The sequence below is a fragment of the Varroa destructor genome, unplaced genomic scaffold, assembly GCF_002443255.2.
Source record: "Varroa destructor unplaced genomic scaffold, Vdes_3.0 BEIS01000004.1, whole genome shotgun sequence".
NCBI lineage: Eukaryota > Metazoa > Arthropoda > Arachnida > Mesostigmata > Varroidae > Varroa > Varroa destructor.
Window position 1 is genome coordinate 29,962,314 of NW_019211457.1, and position 26,369 is coordinate 29,988,682.

Here is a 26,369-nt window from a genome sequence, read left to right on the forward strand (position 1 = left end):
AACACGACCCCACATTTTCATTCTTCATGAAGAAGAAGAAAAAAGGGTCTTCTTTGCATATACAGATGCCGCTTCCGAAATCGCCATTCTAGTACTGGCTATCGGTCTGCTATAGGGTAATGAATAGCATCCTTTTCCGTTTGCTTTAACCTGCGGCACCCCGAGATGGCGGCTTCGTTACCTCCTCACACTTTTGTGCCTGTCTATCTTCCTATTCTTTTATTTCCTTTGCTAACAACGCCGATAGTATAACGTCTACATGGTATGTCAGCCTTACGAAATTGCGTAGGTCACCGACTTCCCTTTCATGGGTGACGTTCTACGATGTGAATGTACCCGTTCCTCCTGTGCGTGTGTAGTAGTCCTTTGTTGGGGCGTATGTTTTCCACTACATTTACCCTACTACTTGCGGCACAGGACGACCGATCTGTGGGGGCAACTGTTTTCCTGGACGAATAGTGTCATCCTGAACGTTTCTAGAGTGGACGGCTTCCTGTCGACGCGTTCCTGTCTGTAGACGGCTGTATGCAAACACGCCTGCCGCCCACGCTAATCTCGGTGTGCCGTTTCCACCTAACCAAAATATACAGAGCAAACGAGCACCAAAGAGCGAGACTGGAGCCTCTCGACGGCAATTGCATCCGTCATTTACAAGGTGACAAAGCGTAATCGCTTCCTACAAACATCAGTTAGATCCGCTTTAGGTGGAGCCGTGGAACAAGGTACGATATAATCTTGAATGGCAGTAGTACCCTACAGTGACTTTTACATCACCGTACACACCGGCTGATAGGATGGTCCTCTACGGCGAAGAAAACGTGTTACGTACTTTGGCTGTACTGGCATGCCTTGCATCTATGGTCACAAATCGCTCGGGTGGCTGTTGGAAGAATAGATTTAAATGTGACAGCTAAATAGCAAAGTTTTATGTCTAAAAGTGTATATATATTTCCTATATATCATATTGTAGAGGGAAATCCCGTACAAAATTTCTGCATTCTCATCTTAATTAAATTGAATTTCAGTATTTTTTAGAATAATGTCGTGCTATACTAGCAATTCTGAATTTTACCCTGAGCGATTTGGATTTAGTTTGGGCTGACAATTACACACGCAGGCCCATTGCTGCCCTGTCGATCCTTGGATTGTGGTTAGCGGCTCCATGGGAACAAGTTCATTCCATCGGGCCTTGAAGCCGTCGGTATTCGAATGAGGCGTTTAGCCTTGATTTGCGTTTTCGTTCGATTAGCATTGCAAAGTGACGGGTTGAACAGACTTCAGGGGTTCTCTTGTGTGTCGTATCCGTCGATTTGACTCCGAGCTTCGCTGTTGATGAGACTGTTACAAAGGGACGGACGTTCAGTCGCGTCGTGGACCGCAGCCTGTCACGACGGCATTTGTCATGGCGTAATTTACTCGCCCATCGAGATTGTCTTCTTCTACATCTAACCACCATTAGCAAGGGAAGATAGGATTTCGTCGCAGCATAACATCATGGACCGTAGTACTGTTGCATGAAGAAAACTTTGCTTTGGCCGAACTATTATTTTTTTGTGGCGAGAGGGTTAAAATCCCGTCCGCCTAAATGGAACGAAGCACAACAGAACATAGCAATTTAGTTCAATTATTACGCGTACTTTATTTCTTTCACAGATATACGTATATATTAATAGGTGACGTAAGCCTGCCGTGTGTAGGTGGCATATCAATAGGGTACAAGAACTACAGATCATTTTATGTTTTTGAAGATTCAGTTATAGCATATCAAACTGTGACCTAGTCTCATCAATTAAGTTATATAACAACCGTCTTAAAACCAATACTACGTCTGTTTTCTGTAAAGATGGTTTTGGGACATGTGAACTAAGACCCGATGATTCTTTCCAAACGCAGTTTGTATACACAAACTATTGCATATAAATTGTATTATATGACGGTAAACTATAGGGGTCTAGTAAATTTTGTCACAATAAAAAAAGTAAACTATCTTGAGCAGTGCTCGCAGGTCCGGCGCAGATATTCAGTCGTGTTCTGGGCCGGTTGCCACTAGGCTATACCATTTATGCTAGATTATTTGCTAAACAATTTTTATAAAGTTATTATTTTCAGTTATTTAGCACACGTAAAACAGCCCGTATAGGGTTCGAACTTGTAAGCCTCAATAAAGTACTGACAGGAATATACAAACTTTAAATAAAGTATGTTTTTTTATGTAGGGTAGCGAAATGAGGAAGGTAGGCGTTTGTATTATTGTTTTAGCGACAAGGACACGTAATGGCAATGAATCAAATGTAAGCGTACTTAACCCTATAGGAACAATAAAAACCTCCACCTGGTACACATATTACTCTTGCTCGGAACTTTTTTCGGTTAACTTAACCTTGTTTGGTTAGCAGGTTTTACTAAACACCCGCTTATTTCAAATATGTCGAATGCAACAGCCATGCTGCATATCGTAAGGATTGTGTATCATCTACGCGGTTAGACGACTATCATGATTCGTTCTTTGGTGTTTTTCTTACATTGCAGTTGATCTCCTTTTCAGTTGTGAATTTAGCCCTATTTTTCTCTTTGAAAGCATTCTACGTCACACACTACAAGATGCATACCTACTAGAAACTCTGAACGAAGTTATAAATCATAACGTATTGAAAGCAACAGGAACTGCCATTATTACTGGCGTCACATTTGTCTACGATTTCGGCTTTTCGTTTCCATCATGAGGCTTACCAGCCATGCCAAAAATCCAATCTTCGTACTTTTTAGTAGCTATATCTTCTTTAGCTTGTTCAAGCCCTGCTTCCTAATCTGAACACGTTGCCACCTGCCCAGCGAGTCCTGGGCCCTGTCGATTCGGAGAGCGCGTCGTTGTGCGTGGCAGCATCGTCGAAATGTGTTTCGTCGGAGACTTTACCGACTGTTTTGAGTTCAGAGTCGCGAGTCGTCCACGGCGGTGCAGATGGCTGCGGTCACTGCTGAAAAATGTTAGTGCGCATTTTTTTCGCCAGCCTGGCCCCCACGTATTTCTTGGTGGTCTCTTGCAAGCCTTCATTTCTCTCTCTTTCTCTTTACCGCCCTGACCACACTGCATTTAGACTCCAGACATTTTTTTGGACATTTTTAAGGGGTTTTCCTCCCGACATCCAGCGGCTCTGACGTACTATGTCTGGACAGCCTCAGTACTTGTGGCATGTAGCACCCAAAGGAGCAGTGACCCCTCTCTAAAGCTCGTGCAAATGCTCTCATCGCGAGGTCTGGTCATGGGCTGCTATGATCGGAAAGGGAGGCTGCGATAGCCAAGCCATACGCAGCAGAGGGCTGTCGGTTGTTTGAAGATTGGCGGGGGGGGGGGGATGCCTGGCGACCCAACGGCACGAAGCGACATTGACTTTGCCTAGCCCATTTCGTCTTATCAGTAGATAACACAACGTGGTCTTCCCCGCACTGCTTCGCCCTGCGTGGTCGCGTTCCGCTGCTTCATGCCTATTGAATTGATGTCCCTGCCCTATTGGGTTGGGAAGAATGGAAGTGAGGCGACAAAATGGCTTTTTTTTGGCTGTCTTCGATCGGGGTCATCTTCGCGTGGCCAAAATTTGGCCGTACCTGGAAAGTTCAGAGGAACACAAGTGTTTATAAACAGTAGAAAATGACACTAATGATAATAAAAATAGTACCTGCAAAAAAAAGCTATGCAGCGGCTTCCGTCTCCGCATCACAAGACCATCATGTAACAGAAATGTCTATAAATAGAAGGCGTAGTTGCTGTTATCTGGTAGACTGTGCTTTCCATAAAAGAATTATAAGACTACGTAGGTAAGAAAAATGCGGCAGTACATGGTGGTTTGGGCTAGGGAAATACTGTAGCGTAGTTCTGTATTGCACTGACTCGAGGTACATAGAACTTTGTATATCCATATCTAAAAATGCATGTACAGGACGAAAGGTCATATCGCTACTTCAAAAAGCGTCGAGAATACAATGCTGTGAAGTAGCGTTTCGCGCACATGGTGATAGCAAATTGTGTTTTATACGACCGCATCGAGATCAGGATGGAGCAGAGAAGAGCCTTCCACGATTACTGACTTTCACATCGGGAAGGTTCGTGAGTGAACATAGATGTAGACACTAACCAAAAGTGTACCCAACTTAGCCCCATGTCGTGGTCGACAATCTGTGTGGAAATTGTGGGAATATATAGAAGTTGTAGGTGCGTCTGTATTCCCGCATTGGTGGTAGAAAATTAATCATAATTCCTACTGAAATTGCCATGCAATTCCCTCTGCACACCAGGAAGAATTAATAGGATGTTCGTTATTTTTTGCTATGAACTAAGAATAATTTACGACTCCAAATGTGTTTTTTCATACTAAACATTATTTTAATATTGCTTATAGCAAAGGTCACTTGTTCAATGGAAATCTTAACCACACTATTACAATGTACTAATATAGGCATAACGATGCTCGAGGCTACAGAAAAATCTGCTCAACTCGTATTTGATTTTTTGCGTGTGTATCTGCAATATAAGGACCAATTTAAAATAGTACAGCCTGCCCGTTTCCATAAGCACCTATATAAGACGTGTGTCAATGTATTGGTTTTATCTTGTACATCGATAGCTTGTCGCTTCGGTTTATCCTATCTCATTCTCTATATGGAGCAAGCACCTATGTATATCAGGATATCTAGTTTTTGAGCGTCTACGTGTGTAGCGAGCGCTCAGATGTGACACATTTTCTTCGTCCAACTCCACTAAACCATACGGATCGCCAGAGACGTGACCATAACATCCAGATAACGTTCGCACAGCGTGAACGTCGCTCCAACAGCGAAACAGTTACTTATTGCATATCTGTCGCTCCGCCCGCCCTACATCGGGCAGCTTTCTCTCTCTTTTTCGTTCTATTTATATATACATATATAAACAGAGAGGGATAGGGGAGAGAGAAAGCTTTTTAGCAACACGAGTCCACAATCAACAACTATTTCACGTTATCGCAAGTAGGAAATCTGTCACGGTAGGTAACGGTACGCAGACGGCGAGCACAGACAAAGTCTGGAAGCAGCATCATGAACAAAAGTACGTTTTGTACATAATCTGTATCGTTTTCTATCTTTGCAGAATCTTTAAATTGACGCTTGTTGTGAAACATTGTTTTAAAAGATGATGAATATAAATTCGACGAGAGGCCGTTGTACATCACGATGTATATACGTTTCCTTAATGTAGACGTCAACATTCATATGCTGCAGGCGGATTTTCTGGTCTCAGACTTAGAGAGAAACGTATGATGTTTAGACACGAGCTTTAGGTACCATATGTATTTCGAGGAAATAATTTTCCTCTCCGCAACACATTGATTGCGCATGTCTTCACTGCAACGAAGCTGTTGGTGCCCTGGATGATCATCCTTTCTGTCCGTAATGAAATCAGCGACTACCGTTTTCAGCAGCATCGCAGGCAGAAGACAGGAATTAGGGAACAGTAGGATATGGATAACAACAGCTCACTTCGGAGGAGTCTGTGCATGAATGCCAAAGAATAAAAATGATCCCTAGGAAAGAGCAACGATCATGCGTAGGCCAAATGCCAGCATACTGTATGTTCCATAGTTGTTCCTATAAACGAACAAAGCTCAGTGCGTATTGGGACAATATAAAAACTGATGCTGGCATTTCGTTGAAAACATGTGTTGCTGATTGCTTGGGCCATTTCGTTGCACCCCCATATGCTTAAAAAGATAGCTCCTTTAAGGGAACAAAGTCCGACGCCGAAAACTCGCTCATAGAACTTATTCCGATTATATGTGAAAAATGTCTTACGCACACAGAACAACGGATCTCTAGGTTCCAGTCTCCCGCTCCAGTCGTCAGTTGACATCAGGATTTCAACCAATGACAGCTTGGTTTCGATATCAAATCGTTTCTGAAATCCTTAGATATCGGATGAATATAATATTAGGGCAATGTTAAGCTTCTAATAACTAATAATATTATCCTAGATTCTAATATTATCTTAAATCCTTATATTAACATTACCTATCATTAACATTCTTCCCACCATCCGTGTCAGAACCCAAAGGCTAGGAGACACAAACTGTGTCGCCCAACTATATCCCGGCCCCCACATCCTGCCCCCTACATCGCTATTAATAGTCCTTCGTCCCCCCACCAGCCGTACCAGAATCCAGTCACGCGATTAACTGGAATTTGTTAAAATACTCGACTAACTAGCGGTAGTTGCAGTCATATTAGTATGCTCGACTAGAACTGCTCATTAGTCTCCCGCAGTGGTTGAGTGGTTGCGGCCATTAATATGCTCAACTAGAATTCGTCATGTCCGCCGCGCCCGCTTGCTTTTGCAATGTCTGTTCTGTCAGTAATGATTCTAATACTAATAATAGTTATCAATATTAGTGTAGTATTAGGCTAATTATTATTAGTTCCCTGCTCCCATCACATTAGGGCGATACCGGGATAATTATCAAGTCAATATTAGGATAATTGTTAGGGGAATTATTGAATGATTTCAGGATCATAATTGGGTAATATTAGGGTAATTATTGGACGAATATTAGCGCAATACTAGGATCATTACCGACTAATATTAAGGTAATCATTGGAATGACATTGGGGTAATATTAGGGTAATTATCCTATCTCCTAACGTTAACTGTTATAAGTTGCCCGCTTGCACCACACTAGGACAATATTGGGATAATGATTAGACCAATATAAGGATAATTATTGTAGCGATATTAGGGTAATTATTGGGATGACATCAGAATAATTGTTGGGTAATATTAGGGTGATACTAGGATAACAATAGGGGGAATATTAAGGTAATACTAGGGATGGTATTGGGGTGATTGTCAGGTGATATTAGGGTGATAGTAGGGTAACTGCCGGGTGATGTTAGGGTAACAATTGGGTAATATGAGAGTAATTACTGGGATGATATTAGAGTAACGTGAGGCTAAACGTTTCCCCGTACCCAGTTCGATTAGTTTCCCACCCCCATCACGCTAGGGCAATATCGGGATAATATTAGGGTAATCATTGGGTGATATTAATGGGTAATTACTGAGATGACACTAGGGTAATATTTTCTCCATATTATATATTAAGGTAATATTATTATTATCTCCTAACGCTAACTATTATAAATTCCCCGTCCCCACCACATTATGGCAATATCGTTATAATTATCAGGCCTGTTCCATATCCCAACTCTCATTGTCCCCCCCCCATCCGTATCAGAATCTGAATACTAAGAAACACAGTGGTTGCCCGGCTAACTTATGAATTATTTCACTTTTATCGTATTGGTTTCGAATCATATCTATTCGTAGATCGAATTGTTAGACTTTTTCTATTATCGTCCGTTTCTATCCACATGCTGCTATGAAATTTTTTTATCACCGGCTACTAGAAGATGTCGTCAGTCCCCCGCACCCGCTTGCTTTTGCAGTGTCTACCAATACTTATTAGGGTATTATTAAAATATTAATAAAATAATTAAATGCTGGGGTAGTATCCACCTGCTACTGTCAGCCCTTTTTATCGAGCACGTAGAGTTTAGCATTTTCGTGCGGTCTGCTCCATTATTTCATATCTTGTTACCTAAATGGTTTTACTATTAATCAAATCGAATTATTATTTTCCTTTTATCTTCTCGGCAAAATTTCTCCTTCTTTCACTAGCCGGCTGCTGCGTCCTCCACGTTCGTAAAATCTATATTTACGCACCTTTATCTCGGCCAGTACACACAACTCCACTGGCGCATTGCCTCTCTAGAAGGCTCGACCCTCAGTCTATTTTCTACTAATACTTGTTTAAGTAGAAAGCCATGTTGTCTGTATCGTGAACCAGCATAGCATGTGTGACCTTTTCTTCGCAGCCTGGTCAATGGGGCTGTAGGCTATTGACATCCATTTTTTGTATCAGCCTTTCCTCGTTCAGGCACTTGCCACCCACTTCCTTAACCGGCTTGAAAGGGCCACGTCGTATAGACAGATCTCCCCAATATTCGAATGCCTGAAATGAAATTCAGACTGAGCCAAGCTGAGCGTTTCCTTAACTCCGCCCGTTTTCAGCTGAACCGACCACGATTTCTTTGGCTTTCCGGTTTGTTGTTTGTAGTTCAGCCAAAAACGCTTTTTTCTGGTCTGCAAACTCGAGTTTGGTAGCTTACTCAAATAAATCCGGCTCATGTACCCATCGATCAGCAGACATGCCGGTCAAGATTCAGCTGTGTCGTCTCCAATACTTTGAATGCTACGGACCAACAATACAATATCGGACAGCAACATCGATTGCTTGCTCTCACATTCTTCACACTGCCATCACATTGAATCTATGTAAGTGTATGCAGGTTTATCAGAGACAATAAAAGATTGCGACGAGGCTTTCAAGCAGATACGCCAAGTTCCGGTGAGGTGAAAACGTCTTCACGATTATGGACTCCGTATGCACGTACACGTATGTATGTGGCGAGCACGCGAAAACCCCAGACACCCCGATAGTCAAGGTCTATTTCGATAACTTCTTTCGAAAACCCAAACAATATATAGTACGTGTTCCGTAGAGTGCTTTTTAGACTCTGCATGGGCTATGAAGAAAGCACAGCAGCACGGGCATGCGCCCAATGAAAATAATTTTTGTATTTGACAAAGCGTTTATCATGCTTTGTTTCTCGAACTTAAGATGGCCATACATAAGTCTGATACTATTATCTAGTAATATATTAACAATGATAATTTATAATGAACAAAACGGATTAATCAGGTACGGTTTTTCGTGATAATACTCTAAGACAGAACTCTGATCAGATAGCGCGCACAATTCCTTATATAAAAAAAATCTGCTAGAATTTTCTGTTAAGACCGAGTGTCACTGATGACCAAACATGTTACTTCTTGAAATTGACAGACATTTTACGCAGTCTGCGCGAATGCTTAAAGCACTTGTTTATAGTAACAACAATCATAATAAAAATAAAAAGCCATGCACCTCAATGGTGGCAATAATCTAAAGTCATTGACGTTGCAAAATAGTTTGCCGTACCAATTGCTCCTTTTCGTTATGCGCCTTACCATACCATCTGCTTTATGGTTTTAAGCGGCGGTCACAAGAACTCTTTCCTACTTCAGATACTACGAATGACCCTGCGGCTTTGTCCTTACCTCATATTCTTGATGATGATGGCGACTTATTGGTTGACGGATGACTGGAGAAGAAACGCAGTTTTCTTTTGTTTATATTATGGCCAACGCTGGGCTAATCGTGGGATCTTCTTGTTTTACTTCCTCCGTGAACCACCCCAGAAAAACCGTCAGGCTAGAGAGACATCTCGCTCTCGATTTCTCTCTCACTCCCTGTATGTTTCCCAGGACGGGGTGGTATGCCCTCCGCCGTTGCCGCACACACTGCCTATTTTGCGCAAGCTGTGGGGGAGTAAGAAGAATCGATGTTGTTCTGTTATGGAACCGGGGTCGGCGCTAGAGGGTACAATACAATCATAACACCCCTCTAAGTCTTGGCTCTAACAGAGTGCTCTTACTTCTCGAAAACGAACATATCTTCATCATGTCTTTTTGGTCCGTAGTCGTGGCAGCAGTGGTGCTGCCTGCCTATCTATTCCTTGTTTTGTCTTCGCGCACTTCCGGTGCTCTCTCTTCGCCAGTGCTGCCTCCTCCTGGACAACCAGGAAACGAGATAAAAGGATGAAAAAAAAAGCTGTGGTAGAGAGTACAAAGCTCTGCATAGAAAAGAGACTGGATCTATAGCGCTTTGTTATAGAATTCTTATGTGTGCTATGTCATCCAGCATGCAGCACATATCCTACCTAGAGCTAGCGAATGTTTCACGAATGACGAGCCTAAACGAAAGTAGTGCAGAGCCAACCGAGGAAAACGGTTCAAGAGCACAACAACGCAGTGTTTCATTTGTGTTGTGTCCCTATTCATTGCATCTCACGATGTTGAGCATCGCTGACTGCAGCGTCCAGAGTTGAGCGGTTGGCCCTTAAAATGGGGTCACTCATTGGTTTGCGAGTGACAGTTGCGAATAGTTGCAAAAAGAGCCACTAGGAAAAAATGCGGAAATCTAGTTCAAGCCAGCTTATCGACGTCGCGGAACTCGAGGAAATAAATGTTCATATTTCGCATTTTGATATATACCTTAGACCGTAGATTTTCTACTTAATTTAAATACTTATACATGAAAATTATGTGTTTTTATTGCCAATTCGATATTACGTTTGCCTCTATAATAGCAGTACTAATGGCCACCACAGTCATTTGTAGCTTGCAGCTGTACGGAACAGACAAAACGTATTTTTCTTCGCCATTCAACCGATAAAGGTTTATAATGCGTCACCGTATTGGAATAAGTGAAAAAACACGATAGGCTGTCTTATTGGTTCTATTTCTAGATGACGTTTTGAAAAGAGGGCGGCAATAAATTAACGTTCGCTAACTCTGACAGCTTCTGTCCTCGCAGTCGTAGCAGCTTGAAACAACGATCCCTTTTGGCTTACTCCCATTGTCCCAGTTTGGAGCTTCATCCAGTTGTTAGTTAAGGGCAAGGGGAGGATGAGCAAGGAAAATAGCCGATCGCTTAGGGGCCGCTAGACCTTCGTGCAGTCTTGTATTGTGTATATGTGCGAATGTGCGTATGTGTGTTCATGTATGTATTGTAAAATTAGATCAAGTCGTCCCCCACGCCAAACCTGGAGGGGCGTAGAACCCTTGATGGTTGTCCTTGTAGCAGCTTCCTTCTAGCTTACTTCTTCTTCGCTGCGAAGAAAAACATAATGTCTTCTCATTGCAGTTGGATCCAATCCGAAGAGTCATTGTGTTGCATGTCTCCTCGCCAAATAGACGCACTATTTGCCGACTGCTGCGATGAGCTCGGGAGGGTTTGCCGAAAACACTGCTCCCCCAGCTAGTAGCTTTGGTGTCCGCTTTTTTTGTTTCCGGTCGCACTCTGCTGTTTCTTTCCTATTCAGGCATAACCGACAAAAAGTGACGATGAGTTTACGAGCCGGATTTGCGCGCCAAGCTGAGATGGGGGGGGGGGGCAGTGCCATTAAATGTACATTTGGCACTGAATGCACTAACATAGGCAAATACACACACTTTAACGTACAAGCTCGCGTTGCTCACGTTCGCACATACGATATACATACAGTGTCCGACAATTGCAGTCGCAACAATCCTTTAGCTGTATTTCGCCTCCCTAACCTTCAAGTCTGCCTAGCCCTAACAAGTTTGGTGATGGCACTCTGTCACCGCTACCACCCTGACAATAATGCTCCTTCAATAAGGCTAGTGGGAACCAGTTTCTGCACTTAGCCTCTTTTCGTATGCCTTCCCTCTTTGTTTCATTCGTTGACCCATTGCCCTATCTCAATACCGCTTTCCTTTTCGTTACCCTGACCTCTCGGATTTTTACTAGGAGAATTAGAGAATTTGGGTTGAAAAGGGCAACGAACAAACGAAAATTGCAAGAAGATCTTTGTGGGATGGAAAGGGTGAGGAGTAGCAGTATGTAGTAGTCTTTACTAGGACGTATTCTAAGTGCTAGTATCACTTCAGCACTCGTGTCGAGAAAGACGAAGTGCCGCAAGCGATAGAGATACTACAGACCAGCAGATTAACCTTTACTTAACTTAAGAAAAGCCGTCGTTTATCGTAGCGTCCTTCGTGTCGTACTCCTTCAGCCAGTGAGGGGTCAATGCAATTCAATGCTGGATGGGTTGGCAGTTGCACTATGTTGCGACATCATTGGCGGCCGGTTATAGGCCTATAAGGCTATAAAGCTGAAATAGCATTAGGAGCGCGGAGGGTGGTGGCTTGTGCACAATGCACAGGGTCTGTAGCACGGTGGCCACTCATTGCATAATTGCATTCTTCACCCCCGCATCTCAGTTGGCGGTTGTAGCCCTCGTCTCACTTACCCATTCCAAACAGAGCAGATCCTAGCTCACTGTGAATGGTGTAACACTCCCTGCGTCTCGATGACATTCCTTGGTGTTTATTTGTCACTCGGTTGTCCTTTTGGCCACTGGTTTCGCACTGGTTCGCTGCGCCTAGCATCTGTCTCTTGACTCATACGTATGAAAGGCGGCCTCGCACCGGGACGTCTCTCCTACAGAAACACGCCGCCGGACGGGACCGCCCGAAGAACTGCGACGCGAGACTCGCCGCTAGCTTCTGCTTGTCGCATGATTCTGTCCGAATCTTCACGTTGGCATCTTGGTGCGATGCCCCAGTGTGGCAAGCAACGAACCCAATCTTGACGTGGCGCTGATGCGGGCCAATCCGAGAGAAATAAGGACCTTAGAAGGTTCGCTTGCCGCCAGCCCTAGACAGCCTTTGGATAGATGAGACTCGTGAAGGGCGAGATACGACAACAGAAGAAAATGGGTATTCCCAACTTTAAACCCTTTGGTATCTGCCCTCAGCACTACTTGGCTCGCGATGAAAAGCCAAATGAAAAGTAACCAACGAATAAACCAAACTAGCACCATCTTTCGACCGTGGTGCAGCAAGCAAAGATGAAAAGGAAGAAATTTCTTAAGTTCTCGGAACCCTCTATGCTTGGTGGATAGGAGATTTTGTTTGCCTGCCTGCCTGCCTGCCTGCTTCGTGTAATGTAACCTCTTGCAGGTATATGCAGGGTAATGAATTTTTGGTACATCATCCCGTTACGCCATTGTCGACTTCTTGAAAATGGACGCACGATGAGTTTGCACGGCGTTCGAGTACAGGAAAGGCCCAATAGACAGCGGTGCGGTTGAGGGTGAAATAAATCTTTGGCTAAAGAAAAAAAGTATGCCGTGACAATAAACAGTAAAGATTTATTGCACTAACCTATATCATAAGTATGAAACAGCGGTGTTTCGTCTTAACACTTGTTGTCTACGAAAAGGTCTCTGACCAGATGTTATAACATCAATGACATATGTGATGCGATAAACGGGATTCCGTTTATACTAGATGTAGAAAGCTGTAACGAAGACTGATTGTTAATAATCACTTTTTGCGCTTCAATTAATTTCGGTAAACTGGATAAATATTTCCCGATCCTGGCAGCCCTCGTTTGCTAAGTTCGTGCTTTCATAGCATCGTAATAGAACAGACAACACAATTGTTTAGAACTGTGATAATAATTCAATTAAAGAAGATGCGAATAAGCAAAGGAGCTTCGAATAGCGATCAGGTCTGCAAAAACTCTGCTCCTCTATTTCCATCCCGTGATTACATCCATAGCGCCAGCGTTTTGCTCTTTGGACTTTTTGAGTACCAGATAGCAAATTATTAACAGACCTGTTGGCTGACTGGATAACGAAGCCGATTAATTAAATACACCTTCGAGGATAGTAGTATGCTATTGAATATTGTTGCTTAGAGTTTCTAGGAAGAGCTTCGCTCTTTCGTCTGTCTCGCTAGACAAATATAGTTAGTGATAGATAAAAGAAGATCCAGATATGTATAATTAGGCGTATATATTCCCATTATTGTCATGAGCAGCCCATACTAAATGCAAGATAGTTGGGTCTGCCAGCAGGAGTACGAAGGTCATCTGACACAGAAGCATCCTGCATAAGGTGACGATGGAGGACGAGGAAAACAAAAAGTGTGGTGGAACAAATATGGTGATGACTTTCGAGAGAAGTCACAATTCAGTGAAGGGGTGATGAAAGTGTCATCACGCCGAAGTAGCAAGCGCTATTGTTCGAGACTGACAGTTCTTACTTCAGTTGAAAACTAGCTGATTATTGTACTGAGAAACAAAAGATGACAAGTAGATGAATATGGCTACATATATATATCGTGTGTTATTATATGCTATTAACGGCATTGACACAACGCATATGGGTAACAGCCATAATAGCGAGTTGGTAAGCGATCTCGAAGATAAAGATGGAAGCACTGCCCACATATACATGCAATCTTATCTTATTTTTTTAAAGGAATAATCCGGATTTTAGGAACTACAACATAGACAATCCTGAAGAGTGAATCGAGCGACAGTAATATTCGAATCTCAATCTAGAAACAATTATCCTCTTTGTATAGGGTGGCAAAAGAGATTAAGAAAGGCGCTTACATCTGCTGGTACGAAATGTATGACATCGTAAACAATACTAATCGTGCAAGGTAGTGTATAAAACAGGAGATGTTTATTCCTAATAGGAAATTATTTCTGAGAGTTTTGCCTAAGGCATGTTCTAGATTCTATACAAACCCCAATATCTACCACACACGGCAAAGCCATTCACGTTACCGTAGAAGATTACTGAAGTCTACAGGCCATACAACGGTGGGAAATTTTCTAGTACCAAGTTCTTCAAGTCAACGCCAGCTTGTTCTCGTCGACCGTGCAGGTGGGTGTCATTTCAGATATGATGTCCATATGTGGCCTGCCAGAGGAGGGGAGCAAGCTGGCTTCAACGCTCGTCAACATTGCCTTCCCACCTCCCAGCGCCCGCGTCCTCTTTCTTACTACGCTGTTCGTTCGCGTTATCCAACTTATCCACTTAGACACAGAGCTGGCTTCGGTAGTTGCGCCAATAGTAATAGCAGCAGCAATGCTGTTGGCGGCAGTAAAGGAACTGACGAACCATGCAGGCCGGATTGGTTCTTGCTGCAAACGCTGTTGTTGCAGCAGCAGCAGTAACTCCTATAACGCGAGGACCAGACTCGAAGTCGTGTGTCTCTTTGTAGCCGTTTCGCAGTGGGTGGGGTAGTTGATCAATGTAAATCTAATAATAAGGAAACCCAGCCGTCAGTTTGGCATCCCCGATCCCCTTCGCCAGTTTCACTGGCTCAAGACAGGCTCCCGAGTACAAGTGAGCCAACAGACAAGGGACATGGCTGGAAGTGGCTAGCGAGAGGCCTTTTGGCTACCCCAGAGCAAGACAGGGGTAGGACATTGATGGCAAAGCAAGTCTGCAGAATGGTCTGTCCTATGTCCTTCGTCTTGATCCAACTCGCCACTTGCTCTTGCCGCATATATACGAGCTCTCTGTCTCGTTAGAGACCAGCGTTGTCAGGTACTGCCAAAAGGCCCAAAGGGGTTCTGTCGATACGGCCGATGAATCAGGCTAGTTATGGCAATACATCATAACTAAACGGTAACAAGAAGCGAGTTGTCATCAAATAAAACGAGCCACAAAATTATACCCCAACAAAGTAATTTGTGGTAGACTTAAGTGAATCGGTGGCATGTGTATTTCTATATAGTCAGTGGCAATGAAGGGCTAGTACCGATATTTTTCTTCAGCCTTTAGTGAATCAACTATCATTTGCTGTAGATGTAAGATTCCTGGATTGTAATTCTGTTCCTACATATAGTAATTATATGTTTGATACAGCATCTAAAACAATGCATATTCTAAATTCGTCCTGTTCGAAGTCATCTTCCCAAGCAATATCAATCCATTGAATTAGTTGTTGAAGATCGTCGTAAAAAATATCTATATCTCAGTCACTCGGCGTCGAAGCGGATTGAAACAACGGGGGCAGACTGCCACCGAGGAGGTTCACGGCCCTCCGCTGATCAGGCTTGTAGGGGTTGACTTTTTAGTTGCCCCAGGGCATTGCCATGTCAGCGATCAGCAGTCGCAGGTTGTTAGAATGGCTGGACGGAAAAAGATGAGGCCAGTTAGATAGGGAGGATAAACGAACACGCCTGGGCATGAAACAAAAGCTAAAGCGGCATACACTAAACTTAAAATTGATTTAGGCTACGGCAACGAGACGACTCAAATGTTTATTATACAAACTAGTTGTCTAATGTTACCATTTTGATAAAAGAGTTCTAAACAAAAATAGATAACCAAAAAATATCTAAGAAATAAATAAAAACCACCCCTTTTTATTTGCAATCAATTAAATTTTACTTTTTTATTATATTCAAAATGTGGAAACAACCTTAAATGGTCCGATCAATTCTATGATACGAAAGGTACGCGAATAACAGTGACACAAACGCGTCATCTGAACATATATGCTGCATACTATAAAGTTATGTATGCACCCATCTATAATCAATAGGGCAAACGTGTACACTGAGTAAGAGAATTTCTATTATCATACGTCCATTCATAAGAGGGTTCGACCTCAGAAAATGCACGGCTCTATAACTGCGCTGCGAAAGCTTATAGCTCTTAAGGGTCTCGCGCGTGTTTTATACTCCACTGCCATTTTGGGCTAGTCAAGGACTAATCTTTAACTACGCCGGTGGATTATCCAGGACTAACGGTTTGACTTAGGCCCATATCCGTTAGTCTCAGTGGTCAGCATCAGCACAGGATAACACGAAGTCTTATAGACCTTAGCGGGGTCGTAGGCGGACGAATCGCCTGACGCCGCCATGTCACCCAGGGGCCGGCCCACTTTCCTTTTGATATCTTTTGTTGTTGTCTTTAACAAATAACGCTGATCGAATTACCGTACCAATTCCTTTTACAACGTATCTTTCCCGACCTTGTTCGCAAGCTGGTCAGTGCTACCGGCCAACACGGCAGCCAGAGATGACGTCATCATCTTCTTCAGGGACAGCTTTTATGTCGATACAGTTTCTCACGGAGGTCAGCGTTAGCTCCTCCAAAAGGCAAAACGTATGGCGCGTCGTATTTGTGTGCTTCCTTCCTTCCTTCCTATCTAGATTTATTTGCTATTTTGTTAGCGTGCTTGGCAGAGAACAAAAACACACGCTTTTCGACCGTTTGTATTCTTCCTTGATCGATTTTTGAGAAAAAGCTTAAACAGCTCTATGAGGCTTCTTTTTTCGTTGGGCTAAACAATGTTTGCTGACAGAACGACCCCTACGTTTACCTGCCTATAAAATGAGTGATGTCAACATTCGCAATAAAATTAATAGAAAATAATGAAAACAGTTAATAAAAGAAAATTGTTTGGGCTAACTGAGTTATCGAAAATAGCTTCCTGATAAAAGAAATCGGTTTCTGCAGTCAGTGGAACAGCTTATATATCCTACATCATGTCGACGATGAACTGATGCCATTGCATTGTAAGTATAACAGCTTCCTCGGGCATAACCTGTCTTTGAAGGCAGTTCAAGCCATTGTAAGTCTATTATAAGAAGTATAAAATCATTATAGGAAGTATAAAATCAAAGTTTGCAGCGTCTCAAATAAAAAATGAAACCATGGCATGCATTATGGCTCAGCGCGGCATATCAACCAGAAAAAAAAAAGAATCTAAACTTTTTGCGCATTGTTATATCCGCAGCTATAATAGAAATTAGCCTCGAGAGAAGCAAGGGAGATATCATTCTAATACAGTTATAGGCATATGAATTTCGACTTCCAATTACTTCCCACGATTGTATCGTCGTTTTTGCCGTAACACGTATCGGGCTTTCGTTGTCTCCCACCGAGTGTTTTTTTCATATGCTGGCTACGGCAGGAAGTTAAGTAAATTGTGATTCTCTACTGGCTATCATCTCGCTTGAGCTTTCTGATTCACTTTGCCGTGTGCGTTGCGGCAGCCGCTAGGGTCTGCCAGTATCAGTTCCACCTCGGTCAGCCTATCCGATGTGTTCTACCGTCTTGTCTGTGGGTCCTAAAGATGAACAAGCCGACAGACGGTCGTCGGCCGCCAGTCTTCACGATCGACCGAAGATTAATTGAACTCCTCCCGACTCCTTCTGCTAGTCATCTGTGCGGGAGAATCATCTACAGGCGAAGCATATAAGAGAGTGCAGGAGTGCGCAAAAAGTCTCCAGCAGCTTCGCGAACAAAGACGCTGGGCAACTCTGCTTCTGCCGTAAGCGCAGTAGGAGTCGAGATGGATGAAGAGATTTGCTGTCACCCTTAGAAAGGCAAGACTGGAACGCCTCTATGAAGACGGGAGCTGGGACGATCCCGAGCCGTACACATTGCCACCCTCGACACAACTTTGCTGCTAATCATTGCCATTGCGACGGAAAGTGGTGTGTAGGTGCAAGAATAGAGCGGGAACATCTCGACTTAACAATAGCAGAACCAGTAGCGGCTGCAATAATTGTTCTCTGATCACATTGATTCTCCCTGACTTCAATACGACCATAGTTTGAGTGTTTACCAGCCGAAACGGTGTTTTGGACACGTCAAATCTTTGACGGGGTGCTGAGGCTGGTTAAGATTCCGAGCTGTTGCATAAAGACTCCCTCGAAAAATTACATCAGTACATCTGTCCATAGGTTCTTAAAAACTATTGATTTCTTGTTAATTGGGTGCTTTGAACGCGACAGCGACGCAGTAATTGTTTCAAAGATCGCTTTTTAAAGCAAGTAATACCCGAAAAAACGTGTTCATCATTTACGACCCCTCTTCAGCTTTTTTACCGATTTTCATGTCTTCAATTTTTAGGGCGGGAACCATCGTTATATATGTCGCTAAAATGTAGCCTTGAATTTTTATTTTCATCATAATAACATTATTTATTTTGATGTTGATTATTAAGGCATTGATTTACTCTCGATTGTCGTTGTATACGATGCAACTGTTATTACCAAAGCATTGATATTTCATATCGATATCGCGCAGCCTCTTCAAGTACAGCCGATTCTCAATACGGAGGGTCAAATTGCTGACTTAACATGGTGTTAACTCAATGTTTAATATAAGGATAAGCGCTAGTAACTTGCACATATTTGTCAGCAATTTTGTGGGCAAACCTTGCCTATAGTGTGGTCAGCAGGACCATCATAAGCGTTCACAGATCGGACGGCTGGGGGCAGGCGTCATATTGTGTACCGTTCCCGAAACCCCAAATGAGTTGTTCAAACATGCACACACCGATTTAAGCTTTTGTGGTCAACGTGGAGGGAAGCGACGGGTTGATGCTACAGAGACGGTGTAAGTAGATAAACCCAATAGACGTAACACGGGATGATGAGCCCCTGTGCGTACTCAACTAATGTAGCCATATGCCTACGTACGTTTCGTGATGGTCTCGAAGGGTACGGAGCAACCGTTATATATCTAGGACAGAATACCGGAGCTGATGGAGAACAATCACACGTAATTGGGTACTGCAACACTTCGATCAGCGTCTAATAGACGACCATTTTAAATAATTGTGCTCTACAAGGTTAGGTTTTGCTAAGGTAATTCTACAATGTTGGTTCAAGTGAACCAATAGGCGTCCGAGTGATCAAAGTAAAATTTGATCGCTTCGTTTTTGTCAACATGTGGAATTTGTTCCAGTACCTTCCAAACGGTTTCGCTATTTTTTTCTTCAGACTTGAATTTACACCAATTGACTTGGTGTAGGCTCCTCAATCTGTAGTCGCACACGAAGATTAACTTAGACCTGTTTACAGTTGAAGCTCATCATCGCATTTATTCCGAATCATTTTCTTTTTGTAGTTCAGTCTCGTACTTATGTCAGTGTGTTAGCATCATTATCTAGTTCAACGATGTTGGTAAGCTCGCAGTTTAGTGCTCCCTCTCACTAGTAAGGACCAGCGTTACACTCCAGCCTAAGTAATAGGTACCAGCCCCGTTGAATAGGTCTGCTTAGCCCTTGCGTCATTGGCTCGACCTTCTATGGCAGCCCCGTAGAAGTTCTATTGCTTGTTCGTGAGTAGTGTTGTCGTGAGCAACCGAACTGTCAGTGTCTATTGCCAACAGCGTAACCACCTAGACCATGACTATGTCATTGAAGTACTTTCTCAATTGCAGCTGGTTTTTTCCCCCGTTCTATCGGCGTTTTTGTGCCAGTAAACGCATGTTCCCCTCAAATTGGCTCGTTCACTCGGACGCCCGCCGTCTGCCTGCTACTAAGATTTGTGGCTCCTCCAACCTACAACTACATTTGGTTCGACGCAAATCAGACACGCTACGACAGGTCTCACAGGGAGCAGTTGTTGCTTTTGCCTGGACTCATCTCGGGGTTATGGTGGAGCGGTACTCTCCTTAGGAGACCAAAAATAAAGGGAAGAGGAAGGTGTCGTGCAAAACGAAACCGATGCGGTAGCTATTATGAGTGTGCTCCTCCAAAGCGTCTGGCTGAACGCAACCCAACACGGAACACCGTCGAGGAGGTGAAAGCTCTCCAAATGGAATCGTGCATCTGCTCTCGTCTGTGGGTGAATGGCATAGTCTTGCCACAGGAGTTTTGTCTGGCTTTGTATAACCAAGGGAATTGGTGAAAAACAACTGAAATTTCACTAACAATATCCAGCCGACGTGTCGAAATAAGAATTACCATGTAGCAACAACGGAATACAACTACTAGCCGCGCAACTACAGTGTAAATTAACGGTAAATACTTCCTTAAATACAACTAGCGCAATTCATTGATCTATCTAACTGACCATAATCACAATAGTATTATATAGACGAAAGACCAATGAAGAAATCTCGATCGCATAGTGCCGCTCTTCAATTGGAACGTAAGACTTCATCATTGAGTTCCCAGATAGGAGCCCACCAATACACATTTAGTAGGTGTAGACGCATACCGTTACAGAAAATCACAGATGTTCTGAAGATAATAGCGTGTAAAGAGTCCTATTTGATCTAAATATCGTTGACTATTCCACGCGTAATGGCCTGATCCGGCATAAGGTTAGGTCTGCGGATGCGTCTAGTCATAATTCGAAGTCAGTTTACGTATCTATTACCTTTCACAGTTGTTTTACTATAGTGCGTACATGATCTAGTATAAGTGTATCAGGATTGTATAAGATGCACTCGCTGCAATGCAACTTAACTGTGAGACGTACTATGAATACCGAGCTCGTTAACTCAAAAGGCAAATTGTTCCTACCATACAAGCTTGTCAACTACAACTCAATCTTATTTTAGACTGGTACGCGCTTACATATTGTACTCATACAAAGAGGCGTTTCATAACTGAAAGGAACTTCCCTAATTCATCGGACAATGATCAGGAAACAACGGGAACCCCACAATGCTCTAATGCAATCCTAATTTTCTATGCAGAAGGCTCTAAGACTGCTCAAGTATCCCACTCGTCGACTATAGACTCCTGCTTGAAAGACTACCGTTCGCCGCATGCTCGCGGTCAGGTCTTCAGTACTCCGTTTCCAAATTTCCTAACCCCTCGCCTTATCGTGCTTCGTATCGTTTTGTTCGCGTGGCAGCGGACATCATCCGGCGATAGGCTTTCGGATCAAGCTGCGATCTAGGGCCGACTGCTGCCTATTCGGCAGAAAGAATGAGGAGTCTAAGAGAAACCGACCAGGAGAATACGGTTCTTTACGTGGCAGGCGACTCCAATGGATCTGCTAGACAGCTCCCGTTGCGCGGAACCAGCGGGAAGCTGCACCCCGACGCTGGCATCATCGTTTCACGACGAATCAGCCGAAAAGGATCATACATCATTATTTTATTAATTTCCGTATTCGCTTGGGCCTGCCCGCGGTGTCAGGGTAGCAACGGCTGATAGAGGGTCGGAAGGACGGGAAACGGTGGACCATTTCAATTGAGCATGAAAATGATGAGCTTTGTGGGTTTCAGACACCGTCAGCCGCTGCTGCGGCTTCTTATTGCGTCAAAGAGACAAAGTACGAATTGATTCAACGTGTCCAAAGACAAAGAAAACAAGTAAGCCTGTATTTCATGCCATGCTTCAGACGTGTCTCTATGCCGCCTACCCGCTTGTTATTTGAGCATGGGCACTTGTTGACGTTAAAGTGGATGAAAAAACGATGTTGCTAGCCAAAAGAACGTCGTAAAACTACAACAAGGTAAAAAAATCATGCATTGAAATGAATGGGATCACAGATTGAGGGGTAGTAAACTTCAAAAGCCACGAGTACAAATACATACACAAAATACATATATAAGCATGTATTAATAAAATGAAAAGGATATTTCGAAGCTAAGCCTATATTCTGGCCTACAGACATCGGCAAGTCACATCGGCGGCTAGTGCCTTTAGTTTTCATAGACATGGTTGTCGGCTTCAACGGCAGCATCTCTAGGGCTTCGCATGTTGGTAGGAAAATGTCTGCAGTGCAGCTTTGCCTATGCAGGACCTATTCCGGGTCAATGCTAGACATAACAGACTGTCCATAGTGAATCTCAGCCTTCCCCCACATTCTCTGTTCGATCTTCGCAACCGTTCAAGTGGAAAATTTGCTTATTCTTGCTTACCTTCTGGGTAGCAGCGGGTGTAGCAGTACGGCGTAACAGATTCGATGGATCCTTCCGTCTGTTCCAATCTGCCCCCGTTTCAGGTACCGTATCACCTTCTCCACTTCCCTTTGTATTCTTTTCTATGATAGGTGCTATATGAGATGGGTGTGTACGTTTGTCCGCCCTGCATCACATGGGCCTCATGTCGTAGAACATGTAGCACGAAAACGTCTCGTTTTTTTGGTGGAATGCTATGAGGAATTCATAAGGATCGGCTGATAAAAAAAAAACGTGCAATACGCAATCGTCGTTAAAGCGGATCATGGCAGCGGACGTGGCGTAATGTCAAGGAGCAGGATGAACGCTATAGGTAGAGGAATAAATATGGAGGAATATGCATAAAAAACTGTCTCGGACGATATGCATGCTTTCGAACAGTTCACGCGCTGTTGCTTAGCTTCCACGCGTTTGCCACGAACTATGGTTACTCGACACACAATTTGCCTCTATGTAAGACTTAGTCTAGATCGACAGAAAGAATAGTTCCTCATATTGGCATTACTGGATCTTCTTGTGCCAGCGAACTTTGTTATGGCCGCAGTATCAATCTTGGTCCTGTCGCTTGCTGCTGAGGGCAAGTCCGAATTGCTGAGTTCATATGGAATATTATTACTATGCTGGTATTGGCCGACCAGCCGGCCGAACAAAGGAACAAAGTTTCGTAAATATCAACTAGGGGAGCATAACCGAAAGGTCCAAGAAAACACCATGGGCGACGGACTACGCGCCGCCGAGTGCCACAACGGCAGGCGTCCGAACTACGGTATCTGCGCCCAGTCGCAACAATAGTGAGAACACGGAGTTATACATGATTGGCTTAGCAGTGTGAGCTCTCACCCGCCCGGGTAATGCAACGGACTCCTGTTAGTTATGCCCGTAGGAGAACGGAGGCTGCGCGCTATACAAACGAGAGGAAAGTTCCTCCGCCACAACTTCGCCTATAGCACAAAATCAACTCCTGGTGGAAATGGTTGTAACAGCGGAAGTAACCGCAACAATTGATTAATCATGCGATCGTTCAACTTTATTATATTGTACATTAGGTAAAAGCTGTCAGATAATTTGTGGGTGTGGTTGGTGTTTCATTTCTGGGCAACATGAGCTACAGAAGGTGGACTGCGAGGCATGGTGGCCATTAAAAAGAAATGCAATTAATTTATATAAACTGTATTTATACGAAAGAAATATAATAGGTAGGGACGGCAGCATTTTGCAATAGGTGTTTCGCATCATACTGAAACAGGCTTCGTATCAAAGCTTTGGCCCACTTCTGATTGTAGATGTTAGACGTCATCTCTGATTGATTTTTAAACTTATCTAAAACATTTAAGCTGTTGTCAGTAAACAAATCGAGCTCATACTTATTTTTACCATATGCTTTTACTACTAGTGGACTTATTCGTATTGCATGACGCATATTGTCGCAGTGAATCTAAATAGTTCTATTTTCATTTAACCTATTCAATGTATATAACTAATAACCATGCTTGAACTCGTCAACTCTGACGAGCTCATCGGCTTCAGACTAAAATACGCTTCTTGAAGAAACCGTTCGCTGGTCTGCTGAGCGATTCATCCAGCCACCAACTTACCGTTTCACACCGGCTACTTGACATGCAGTACGCGAAGACAGCATCTGTTTACTTGTGCGTCCATTCCTCATTTCCCGTTGCTGTCGGCACTCGCTCCCACCGTGTACCACCATCATAATGTGCCAGTCACGCTCATTGCGGGGACGTCGTACAACTCAGTATATGGAGCGCAAGCCATTCATCCGAATCCGCTACGCACGTGAGGCTGGGAGCTGGCCCAGGTTTGAGACTGAACCAGGGCTGCGGCTGAACCGGCAGCCGTCCACCGGGTTGCTCTTCAAGAATGACAGAGCGCCAGACGCACGACTGTGTCTAACGGTTCGGTGAGCGTTGCCCGACAAAATGCTTCTTACCATTGTCAAAGGAGAAAAAAGCTAGCAGACGAAAAGCGCGCCGGTGGACAAGACGAGAACACCACTAGCTTTCGGGCTACATGTTTAGCTGGCTACGAGTTGACCGGGGTTTGTATGAAATAGACAAAGCTAAATCAGTCAAGGAGAGCGCTGAGTGTGGTGAGAGATGGGTTACCTGGTAGCAGTGGCTGCCAATAGAGTGCGTTAGGTTTCGCAGCTCTCAGATGCTGGGAGGATGAAAACAAAAAGGAAAGTGAACTGGCGGAGAGTTGAACAAAAGCTACAAGAATAAGCTAGTGAAGGCATGACTGGAGGTCCGCAGGGGAAGGATCGATCCCGGGGATGCTTAGAGTTGCAGTAAGAACAGTTGTAGTCTTCCGTAGTGAACCAAAAGAAGGGATGGCGGGAAGGGGCAACAAAATTGTGTAGAAGTGTAGGAAGTATACAATGAGTCGAATGGCCGAGAACGAGCGAGTGAAAACGGACGAGCAGCGACGAAGACGACGAGGGTCTTTTCACTAATTCCAACGAGGCCCCGGGGGACCTTTCTTCTCCCTCTTGAGGGAGCAGACGCAACGGGCGCTGAAAAAAGGCCGATGACGAGAATGACCACGGCCTATTTCTAATATACAGCAGCGAAGAACCGTTGGAAATTTAGGGACAGTGAGTTTCAAGCAGTGACGTCCAAGCAGGCATATAAGGCTTGTCTGAAAACAGAAAAAGCACTATTCGAAAGTCAACATTTGCCATCCTATGTATCATACAAATACCAGTTAATAATAAACTCCCTACTGTTAAACTAAACAACTGACGTTACGTACGCCATGCAAGGTCGATCCAACTGAAGTTTCGCAGCGTAGTAGACTTATTTTCATATGAAGCCATTCTAAAACAATGTTTATTTTTTCGTCAGATCAACATTACGTACATAAGATATGGATCACAATTCAAATACGACCTCTATACGAACTAGAAAGATCAAGTTAACAGTATTATTGCCTGATATTCAAAGGTAATGCCTTTGAAACCTTGCGACGTCTTAAATCTAAAAAGGAAGCCCCTATAAACATATCTATTTTATAGCAATGTACTCCTATAGATCCAGGCTATTTGTTTGTTCATACAACTTGAATTATAGTGTCGATTTTATTTAGCAGTAAAGGTATTATAATTATACAAAAATTGAGGCAAGTTACTTATTGTTCTTCTGCGTACGTAAGGAAACGTAAGGAGCTACTGATAAAAATGTATCTCTATCATGCGATTTAGAGGCGCTTACCGCTGTGACAATCATTCGCGGTGATGTTTATTTACTGCTGAACGCGGTGGTTGTCATGACACGCGTAACTTGCTTAGCAGTACAAGGACCTGGCAGCAAGTATCGAAGCAATGGGATACCTTTCCGGAAGAGAACTTCTATATAGAACATCATGTTGACGCTGATTTATGGCCATGCTCGCGTGCTCTTATGCCTTTAGCTGGTCTCTTGACGAATAAGTATCAACGTAGATAGCCATGCAAATGCCTTTTTTATAGCGCGCTAGCACGGGGGTGATTCGCCTTATCAACTGCTGGTTTTACATAGTCAAATTTTATATCGTTAGAATCAATTGGCCTAGAAGGCGCGTCGTGTACGCCAGCCTAAGCAGAACCCCATGTGGCGTAAATGTGAGCAGAGGAGTGAATTGTAGATTCTAGCAAATAATAAGTGTCTAGTTCTCATTTCAGTTGTAAACATATTTTTTAGTATGCGATAAAGATTTGGTTGTCAATTTTAGTTAGACCCTTAAACGTGCGTCTACTGATAGTCAAGTATTTGTTAATGTTCCAATACTAAAACCAGTTTCAACGACAAAAAAGAAATAAAGCTCAGAGACCATTAATCGCAGTGTGTTACTCAGCTATTTATACGTATGATGCACTATTTACCTTTACTATCTATTACATAGACGCAGTTACTCTCAGAACTTTATACAGCGCCTAACAGAATGCGTTTTGCTTCAATGTAACCTGTTGTATGGTTCTTTTTAAAGAAATCGTGTTCTACTTTTGAGCAGTTACGACTCTGCTTATGTTAAAAGTGGTGCTATGTCAGTTAAATCAGGCTTTGAGTAGGCCTGCTCTTTGAACTCTAGTTCAAGCAATACACAGAAAGACAGAGGCCGAGCAGGCGATACAAAGAAGAAAATCATGTCACCCGTATTTTGAAATGCTGTTGGGCTTGGCGAGGAAGTGA

General features: G+C 43.4%; 1 protein-coding gene and 1 long non-coding RNA gene across 4 annotated transcripts in view; one reads left to right on the forward strand and one right to left on the reverse strand.

Annotated features, from left to right (window-relative positions):
- Positions 1 to 26,369, forward strand: part of LOC111249514 (inactive tyrosine-protein kinase 7-like) — a 194,101-nt gene that overhangs the window by 16,339 nt on the left and 151,393 nt on the right. The gene's annotated exons all lie outside the window — the stretch shown is intronic.
- LOC147756065 (uncharacterized) lies at positions 1,583 to 24,830 on the reverse strand. Its single transcript, XR_015327018.1, has 3 exons — positions 23,781 to 24,830; positions 9,185 to 9,696; positions 1,583 to 3,603 (listed from the first exon to the last, which is right to left on the reverse strand). It is a non-coding gene; the product is annotated as an uncharacterized LOC147756065 (long non-coding RNA).